This window comes from Coenobita brevimanus, chromosome 66 (genome assembly GCF_032717465.1).
Source record: "Coenobita brevimanus isolate Jiangsu-jjx chromosome 66, ASM3271746v2, whole genome shotgun sequence".
Classification (NCBI taxonomy): Eukaryota; Metazoa; Arthropoda; class Malacostraca; order Decapoda; family Coenobitidae; genus Coenobita; species Coenobita brevimanus.
In genome coordinates, this window is record NC_137019.1 from 39,986,423 (window position 1) to 39,995,381 (window position 8,959).

Below are 8,959 nucleotides of genomic sequence, written 5' to 3' on the forward strand. Positions count from 1 at the left end.
TTGGAATATACTGCACGAACCGAAGACGGCCCCTGAACCAAACAAAGGACTCGTCGATCACTACTTTCTTGAAGGGCCGAAGGAACGTCATAAACTTGTCCTTGATCATGTTCAGGATTCCCCTCACTTTCCATAGGGGGTCAGTCCGGGAAGGCTCATCGTTGTTGGCAAAGTGAAGGTACGTCATGAGTTGCCTGAAACGATCACGACTCATGTACTTGTTGAAGATGGGTGTGGGGCAAAGATCGTCAGCACTCCAGTACTCCTCGAGCTTGTGCTTCCAGTTATGTGGCATGAGAAGCATGAAGCCGATGAATACAAATAGTTCCCGGATTGTCACAGGAACCCATGCTGCCATCCGTGACGTGGATGGCGTTGCACCTTCATCTTCACGAACTGCAGCAGATTGTCCTTCGTACCTGTTCGTCTCGGTACAAATCTGCTCCATGACTTCGTTATCCAGGAAGGCCAACAGGTAGTCCAAACATTCACCATCCTCGGGGACAGGGAAGTCAGCCTGGATCCCACACCCAGTGGCATCAAAGGGCAGATCCTCTGGCACAAAATCAGAGCCCTCAGACCACACGAAGGCATCCAGAGTGCCCTGCCTAGGCTGGGAGGGGGTGGGGGCAGTGGGGGATGAGGCAGGCCATGTGGGAGTGGGTGAGGCAGGCGGTGAGGCAGTGGCTGAGGCAGGCCGTGTGGCAGAGGGTGAGCTAGGTCATGTCTGTGTGGTGGTGGTGGTGGTGGGGAGATTAGAAGGTTCAAAGTCACTCGCAGTAGCCTGAGTGGTGAGTTGCCTAGTGCGGGAAACCTTACCATTAATTCTAGCACTAGGAGACACTTTCCTACTCATGCCAGCACGAACACGGGACCTACGAAAACCTCTACGCAAACCAGACTGCCTACTTCCCTTCCGAGGTGGTGAAGGAGACTCCGAAGACTCAGGAGAAAGCACAGCAGACGAAGATGATGAGAGAATGGGGCTGGGGGTGTGAGGCGGTATGGCGGTGGCGTGACCTGAGGTTGGGGACAATGGCCGGTCTGAGGAGAACAATGGCTGGGAACCGGGGTCACCACTTCGCTTCCTCTTGGCCCCCTTACCATACACCACTCCCTTTTTCACTGGAGCCTTGCCTGTTGAGGTGCTAGGCACAGGAATTGTCTCTTCCTGCACCTCAGACTCAGCACTCGATAGAGTGTCTGATTCGGCAAGGCTTGATAACACTCCAACGTCACTACCGTAATCCATAGAAGCTTTCAATAATTCTATGCCTATAGCCGACTCACTAAGGCCCTTAGCACTTCCTAGTAAGGGTTTGAACGGGGTAGAGGTCACAAAGCCCTTTTTCGGAGGGCTGGAAGGCACTGACTTGGAAGAGCTAGAATGAGATGTGGTGTCACCTTCAAAGACTGCGGTAAACTGACGCTAAACAGGGGCAAACTGTGGGAAAAAAAGCTAGTGTGACAACTGGGGAAACAAGCGTTTCCAATTAGCATAAAGTGCTTGCGAGAGGAAGGCGCAGATTGACATGTCTGAGCTGTCCGCACGCTGCCATATCGCACGACGAGGGGGGCCGGGCAGCGGTGCGTGGGTGGGTAAAAAAAATTATACTTGGCAACAACGGAGGTCAGTGGTACAAAGGTCAAGTGTGCTAAAAGTAGCTAAAGGGTGGCGGTACTGATAGACAATACCAGCTGGAGCCTGCTTGCCTGCAGTTATACAAAATTTACTGGAATCGCAAACACGACGATCCGCCGTTATGTCCTTTTCGCCGAGCGTCGCAAACGCGACGATCCGCGTTTCAAGGGTTAAGTATAGAACATTATATACATCTTTGATTACATGCAAAAATAAATAAGTACATAAATAAGAATATTTATAGAAATATTAACTTTAAAAGTTTACAGGGTCTGAAACCCTGATGTTACTTTTCAGTGGCCCACATCAAAGTAAACAGCAGTGGGAGGCCCCACATGGCTAAAAGGTGACATCATGGTTTGGCATAATACAAAAGTTATATCATGTTCTTAAAAAAAAAAAAAAAAAAAAAAAAAAAAAAAAAAAAAAAAAGGTCGCAATTTTGCTAGAACAATATGTGGAGACACACGCAGGTTGACAGTCAGGCGTCTAAGCAAAGACGGTCCCCCACTGTTTACATGAGCAGGGCCCACATCTTGGGTATGTGCAGGCTGCAGCCTTCGCACCAACCCTTTGTCTCACTTGCCCACTCACACACGTGTCCTGCATCAGTCATCGTCTCCCTCGCGGAGTCTGAGTTACCTAACCTTCTCACTTGCGTAGGACCCTTGAAGCACTATTGCTGACATCAAGTAAGAGTGCAAGTACGCTACAAATAATGCTGTGTGTGACAGTAAGTGAAGAAAAAACTATTAATGTGTGAAATAAGTGAAACTTTGAATTTGGAAATCATGTTTGGTGCTACTGTGGAAAGCATGGTGTTACTGATGCTTGAGAAATCAGACACTGCTAAGCACCATAAGGAGGGGCAGGGACCAAGCAAGAATACTAATGTCCTAAAGCTGCCCCAGTCCACAGTCACGACAGTCACAGAGAAATCAGATGCTATAATTATGGCACTGCAGAACGTGCCTTCCGAAAGCAAAATGTCTAACAAGAGCAACGGAGCCTGAAGGATATACAGCAACTCCTGGTTCAGTAGGTCAATGACCTGAACCAAGCAAACCAACCTCTTCACCACTCCTTCACTTCCAGTAAGGCCCTAGATCTGTGGAAGGACCTTAAGGATAAGGACAGTCTGGAGGCCAGGGAGGACTTCAACGCCAGCACAGATTGACTTGAATGTTTCAAGGCCCATGCAGGCAATAACATATGCCTATGCCTGGCAAGGCTGCAAGCACAAACTACTGTACATGGCAGCTGAGGCCTTCCCTGCACTGGCTATTATAGAGGAGGTGGGATACTCTCCTATGCAGACCCTAAACTTTGACAGAACAAGACTGTTTTGGATGCGGATTTCAAAGACGACCTATATCAGCCAGGATGAAAGACGTGCACCTAGGTTCCAGGCAGTAAAGGACCACCTCCACCTCCTCCTTGGTGCCAATGCAGAGGGGGTCATGAATCTCAAGCCACTTTTTGTGTACCACTGGGAGAACCTCCAAGCACTGGCAGGGTTCATAAAGGAGAATCTATCTATCTATCTATTGCCAGTTGCCATAATCCCTAGGGGTGGCCATTTGACATTGAATTATTTGTTTTACAGGGAGGGGCACTAACCCTCCACCAGCCCACTTGTTGACATGTAGGGAGCATGTATGGTTTGGCTATATGGTTACCACCCAGCGTTGTAAATGGTTCCTTGGCTTACAGGAAACCATTTGGCTTGTTACTCAATGTAAAGCCACCTGTAAAGAAAAGAAAAGCAATAAGAGGTGACAGGAAAGATGGGAGAAATAGGAAGAGGGGAGGGCAGGCACAGAAAAAGAATGATAAAGGCTAAGGAAGAAGTAGGCAGCACTACATCAAGTGAGTGGATGATGGTCGCCACCACCTACCACAAATCTTGTGGTTATTTGGAGAAGTAACCCCAGTGCCTGGCTGACCTACACACTCTGCCAGTCATACATGGCAGGGCACCTGTCCCCCTGCCTGCACAACACAACTATGCCAACAGGAGCAACCTTGCCAACTGTTTCCTCCTGTTAGAGGACAATGCCCCGAGACACCCTGAGTGCATGGAGGACCAGGTGGATAACACCAATGTGGTGCACCTGCCCCACAACACCACATCACTACAGTCAACCCACACTATCTGTGGCTTCACATATTCACGGATGTTTCTGGGAAATTATTTCAAGGTATTTCCTGCCTTTCCCATTGCATCAGCTGTTCCTAGTGCTTCATAAGTGAATTTTTTGCAAGTTATTGGCGAGAAAAACTGTCCTATACAGTTAAACTGTGCAGTTACAGGTATACTCCGCTTTAACGATGCCATTGGTTAGGTAAAAACCCATTGTTAGGCGAAAGTATCGTATATCGGGGTAGATTTAACATGTGAAGTAATGGGATGCGTTTTTCAGCCTTGGGTTTCCCCCCTAACCAAGTCCTAAACCCACCCAAATGTGCCCAAAAACAAGTTTAATGCCAATCCACATGGCCTAACAGCTGTAAAAGAAGCTAACCTAAGCCTAACACCTGTAAACAACTCACTAAAACCAACAAATAAAATCTGAAAATCATCAAACATAAGTTTGGAAAAAATCAAGCTTAGTAAACTGTACTCCAAAATGACATTGTTCACCCCACCTATGACTAAAACATATTAATCTAAGTCTAAAAGCAGTTTGTAAATCAAACTAAACACACAATTTTAGTCTGAAGTACTGTATCATAAAAATTGGTAAAACACAAAACAAAACCAATTGTTAACCTGTGGATTGCACAATTAGCTACCCTTTTTATCCCACCCTGTGGTGCAAAAACACGGATTTTTTATTTTTTATTTTTTTTTATTATAAACTTGAAGATATACATCCAGGGCATCATCTGGTGAAAAAAGAATAACCTCTCTCTCTCCGTCTTTGTGTAGCACTATGCATAAGTTTGCGTACGGGTCGAGTTGTATACAGTGATGCACGGCCAGCACAGCCTGAGCTGTGGCTCACAATCCACGGATTAAACCTGGGTTTGGCCATCGTTAGGTGGGGTATGGTGGTATTTCTACCACCACTGTTAGCCAGGGTATCGCATCTAAGGGTACTGTATATCAAGGCATACTTGTACCCTGTATAGGTACTGTATATGCTATTCAGCACACTGCAAACCCTCATTGTCATCGTGGCATGGTGAGTACAGTACACTGTACCCAGAAGGGTTTGTGTATCATCCTGTACTGTCTATTTAGGAAGTATTAATGTGCCATTAAATGCATTAGCTACAGGTGTTACAGTGGGTTTGTAGGTAATAAGAATAGCTAAAACATTGAAATCTGTGACTTCTCTTGTAGGTTTGGGCTATTTGCAGAATTAAACATCCACTGGGTGTTCTAGTACACAATCCTCGTGAAGAGCGGGACCTGACTGTGCAGTATTCCCACCAATGGACCAGGACATCATAAGGAATTGCAAGGTGTACTACCTCCGACACACCATGGAGCAGCACACTGAGCTCAGGGAATGAGTGGGAGAGGCACAGGAAGGTGGCAAGGATGGGCACCATTGTGTTCTGAACATTAAAACTTTGAAGGAGTTACTTTTGCAATAATGGACAAGGACACTGCATTCATCTGGGACAAGGATCTGAACCCAGCGCAGAGTGATGCATCAATGCCTGGCATCAAGCAACACCTGAAGGTGTACAAGGGAGCTCCTGGCAGTTAAGAAAAAGCCAGCATGCCAGACCACCATCGCCTCCTTCTTCTCCCCTGCCAGCAGCACCGAAGGAGAGTCAAGGCCATCTACGAGTGGTGTGCAAATGAAACGTCCTGCACCTCCCGCCTCTGCTGTGTCTGTCTTGTCTCCATTGCTGCCTGGCACACCCATTCACCATGCTCTCCCTTACCCTCACTCTCACCACTCCACTCTCCACTGACCCCATTGTATCATTTTGCTTTGGCCTCAGTCCTTCACTCTCCCTTGGCATCACTACATCACTCTCCCTGTCTCTCTTCACCTCCTCCTGAGGACCTGGAGTGATCATCCAGGCCCTTCAGCTGTCCCCCAGCCTTGATGAGGGACCCTTAGGCAAGCAGCATAATCATAATCAAATCATAATAAAAAATTACGCTGCTGCATTAATCATAATCAAATCATAATAAAAAATTACGCTGCAGCATTAATCATAATCAAATCATAACCATATTTTTCTTGACAATAATCAATGATTAAAATGTGATTATTGTGATTATTTCTTTGTATATTTCATGGAGCGGTTTTCTTTCAGGTAAATTAATCAGTTACACACATGATCCAGGTCCAAGTATGTTTTAAAGCTTAGCAGTGCACCACCTCACATGTTTGTACTTGTTTATCTCCCATGATATATCAGTCAAATACACACAGAGGCTATACATGTTCCAACATGCTTGGAATATATGGCACCACCCAACATGTTTGTACATGGACATGCTGTTGACTATATAAGGCAGACATCTGGTAGAGACTCATCACTCCACTCCAGTCCTCAACAAGTACATCTCCATATCATCATGAGGCCACCTATACTGGACCATTTTCATGGCAGCTCCAAAGGCAGATCCTACTACTCAAGTGAAACTGAAATGCAAGCACTGTGACAAGTTTGTTAGTGGTAGCATTCGACGGACTTCAAATTTCCATACTCACTTGAAGGTAAGATAATTTATAATTGTATCATTATGTACAGTACTAACAACTTTCTATAGGAAATGAATTAAGCTGCTTGTTAATACTGTACTATTCTACAGTGATGGATCTACATTCACACCTGGGATTCAACCATATGACTATGTGATCAGTAGGACTCATGCTAACCACATGGTCCTGAATTCAATCCCAGGAGGGATTGCTTCATATTAGATTACCCGTTTTTGCATCCCCAACCAATGACGTCAGTAAACTGCCTCTGGATCTCTAATGGTATGGGGTGACTGTGTATAAAATTGTGTTGACTATCATCCCCGTAGTCATATGGTTAAATCGCTCAGATTCACATGGATATGCTGGAATGCTGTCATTATGTATCACCTCTTACTGCCACATTTCTGCAAGCATTATAGGTGTACTAATTTTTTATGCTTAAAGGTTTAAAGAAATGGCATTAAATAAAATGCATATAAAAGATATAAGCCACACACCATTACAGCTAAGAGTGCTAGTTGGAAGAACACAATAATTAATGGTATAATAACGGGTGCTCTTGGATAACAATGTATAAATTAGTGTGTCAGCCAAACAAATAACACAAAGTGCACTATGTGTGTGTGTGTGTGTGTGTGTGTGTGTGTGTAATATACAGTGCAATATATTCTGTAACTTTCTACTTGCAGAAACATCATCCAGCTGTCAAGGTGGTCAGCAATGTGGAGTCAACTTGCTCCAATAACTGACTTCGGTGTATCTTGTACTAAGAAAAAACGGAGCAACAGCGATGCCCCCCAAAAGGAAATGAATAAGTTACTGGTTTGCTTCATTGCCGGCTCTCCCCGACCTCTTTCAAGAGTTGAGGATCCTAACTTTCAAGCCCTTCTAAACAAGGCCCAGCCCTTCTACAGTATTCCAAACTGCAAGGAGCTCAGCAGCAAGCTTCTTCCCTTTCAAACTCAAAAAATACAAGAACATCTCAATGACAAATTTCATTCTGTTGGGTATTTTTCTGTTACAGTTGATCTTTGGACAAACAGACAAATGCGTTCGTACATTGGGATCACATGTCATTTCATTGAAAACTTCCAGCTCCAGTCAACAATGTTAGCTTGCAGGAGATTCAAAGGGTCCCACACTGCAGAAAAGATTCATGCCACATTCACTGAAATCATTACTAGCTTTAACCTAGAAAAGAAGATTCTGACAATTGTACCGACAGTGCCAGCAATATGCTTGAAGCATTTGTGACACTTCCCAGTATGGACGATGCGGACACTAATCAAGACAGTGAAAGTGTAGAGGAAGATGACGCTTTTGACATTCCTGATAACAATGAGAAGTTCCTGGAGCTCTTGCCTGAGCATGTCAGATGTTTTGTTCATAATTTACAAAATACTGCGAAAGATGTGCTCGAGGAAGCAGGACCTGTATCAGAAGTCACTGGAAAAGCCTCACGTCTAGTATCACACATTCGTCATTATGCACTGGCATCTGACATTCTTGAAGATGAATGCAGACCTCAGGCCAAAAATGCAACCCGGTGGAACATCAGTAACAAGATGCTTCGCTCCCTTCTGAAGATTGATCCAGTCAAGCTTGATCAGTTAGACTGTCCAGTAAAGCTAACCAAATATGAACTTAATCTCATCAAGGAAATAACAGCCATCTTGACACCATCTGGAGTAGCAACTCTAGAATGTCAGGGAGAGAATGTTGTAACGTCAAGCAAAGTAATTCCATGTATTTGTGGACTGAAAGCTGAGCTTGAACAACTATCACAGACATACATGTCAAAGATGATTACTACTCTCAAAAGCTCAATCAAGAGAAGGTTGAAGATCTATGATGACATGGAGATGTTTCAGCTGGCTTCAGTCCTACATCCAGGCTTTAAGGTGGACTGGTGCTCACCAGAAGAAGCCAAGGTCATGAAATCTCTACTGAGGTCTAAAGTAGATGAAATTATGCCTAATGAAGAGAAGGGTTCCCTTCAGGAAAATAAGGATGCCCCACCAAAGAAGTGCAAGCTGTTCAGATTTATGATACCATCAGCATCAACGAGCTCTTTCCTATCTACATCAACTCCATCACAAGTAAAATCCTACCAGAGTCAGCCAACAACAGATGATGACAATGATCCCCTTCTCTTCTGGCAACAGAACCAGTCAACATTACCTGAACTAACAATACTGGCTCTCCAATATCTGTGTATCCCAGCATCATCAGCTCCAGTTGAGAGACTTTTCTCTATTGCTGGGAAAGTCTTTCGTCCTGAGCGATGCAGAATGACAGATGTTCGCTTTGAGGAGTTGATGTTTATCAAGTGCAACCAACATGTAATTGAGAAGTACTGGTAATGCAGCTTACATCAAATCTAGCCTACAAAAAATCCAGTGTGTAATCATACTTTTCAGTTCTATATTTATCTTGCATTGAGCAATTCTTTGTTTTCATTTTTGCTGAGCCCAACAAATTAATACATTCACGGAGGACTTGAGGGACCATGATTTGAAATGAATTTATAGAAGTAATATATTATAGCAAAAACCAATAAAACCCCTTACACAAAATGTAAGTTTTTAATGTCATTAGTAAGTGATTTAAAAAGTTATTACTGTACTCAAACATGGAA

General features: G+C 44.3%; 1 pseudogene; it reads left to right on the forward strand.

Annotated features, from left to right (window-relative positions):
- Positions 1–6,986: 6,986 nt before the first annotated feature.
- LOC145405359 (E3 SUMO-protein ligase ZBED1-like) lies at positions 6,987–8,684 on the forward strand (annotated as a pseudogene).
- Positions 8,685–8,959: the final 275 nt, after the last annotated feature.